The sequence below is a fragment of the Arachis ipaensis genome, chromosome B07, assembly GCF_000816755.2.
Source record: "Arachis ipaensis cultivar K30076 chromosome B07, Araip1.1, whole genome shotgun sequence".
In the NCBI taxonomy this organism is placed as follows: domain Eukaryota; kingdom Viridiplantae; phylum Streptophyta; class Magnoliopsida; order Fabales; family Fabaceae; genus Arachis; species Arachis ipaensis.
The window spans coordinates 5,478,226-5,479,596 of record NC_029791.2 but is presented as its reverse complement, the minus strand read 5'-3'; positions in this window follow the sequence as shown (position 1 = coordinate 5,479,596).

Genomic DNA, 1,371 nt, shown 5'->3' with positions numbered 1-1,371 from the left:
TTAGGTTATTTTACCAAACAAAGTAGATATTTGGAGTTTATTTTATAAAAAATAAATGCGATAATTTATTTTGTAAAATCAAAATCTTTTGAAGGTTAAAATGGCTATTTATTTATTCGACAAAATAGTAATAGAAAAGGGAGTATAGCGTAACAATAAATATATAAAATAATTTCTACAAAATTTTGATTTCTTTATATTTCATCAGTGACATAAAAATAACAACAAGAAATTAAAAATCTTACACTAACTTTGTTTCCATTACAAGCATATGTATATCAGTTGAAAAAAATATTTAATGTTCTGTACTAGATACTTTATATTTTATTATATAAATTTCAAAAAAAAATATTTAAGGAAATAAATATCAAATACTGTTCATATATACAAAAAATAGATATTTTGCCTTTTATGAAATAATATTTTGATTTCTTTCCTTAACAAATTTCCCGAGAATATTCCTCCACCAATTTATATTTTTTTAAATTAAGACTATTGCATGTTTGGGCGCCATTATTTTGTTAAAAAAAAAGATCTTTTTTCAATGAAAAAAGATCTTTTTTTATTTTTTAACGTGTTTGGTAAATTTCTAGTAGTAAAAATAAAAGCACTAGTAAACTAAAAAAAAAAATCTTTTTTGAGAAGCTGTAATTTACATCTTTTTTTAAAAGATTTTTTTTTTTAAAAAAAAGATGTTTTTCATGTAATAAATAAACAAAAAAATACTTTTATATTGTTATACCCAAACATAATTGATTGATAAAAAGACCTTTTTATATGAGATATCTAAATATAAAATTATTTTTACTTCTCTATAAAATCTTTTAAAAAAAGATAACTCGAAAAAAGATTTTTTCTTAAAAGCTCACTTAAACAAGCCTATGTTTGATGCATCATATAATAATAAGCAACATTGTATAATTGTGGTTCCATGGCAAGTGTTGTCTTTTTATTTTAATAACATCTGTAACATTACACTTATATATATATAGAACCGATTATATGTATAGAAATATCATGATCTTGAAAATTATAACAAGTTTTTGCTTCCCATTGAATTATTGATGTAGGGTACAATTAGGAAATTTAAGGCACTAATTAAAAGATTAAAACATTTTATTATTTTGATTAATATATATGATAATTTATTCACAATATTTTATATTTTGTAGGATAGATGACGTATATAAATTGTTTGGAAGGCAAAATATTGTTATTACATATTAGACCTCTTTTATTTATATAAATGATTAAATAAACTGTTATACCTGTGGTGTATTTAGTAGATTAAATTGCTCAATAAGTGTTGCTATAGAACAGTGGGATTTAGATTTTAGACCCATATATATATAAATTCATATAATTCATATA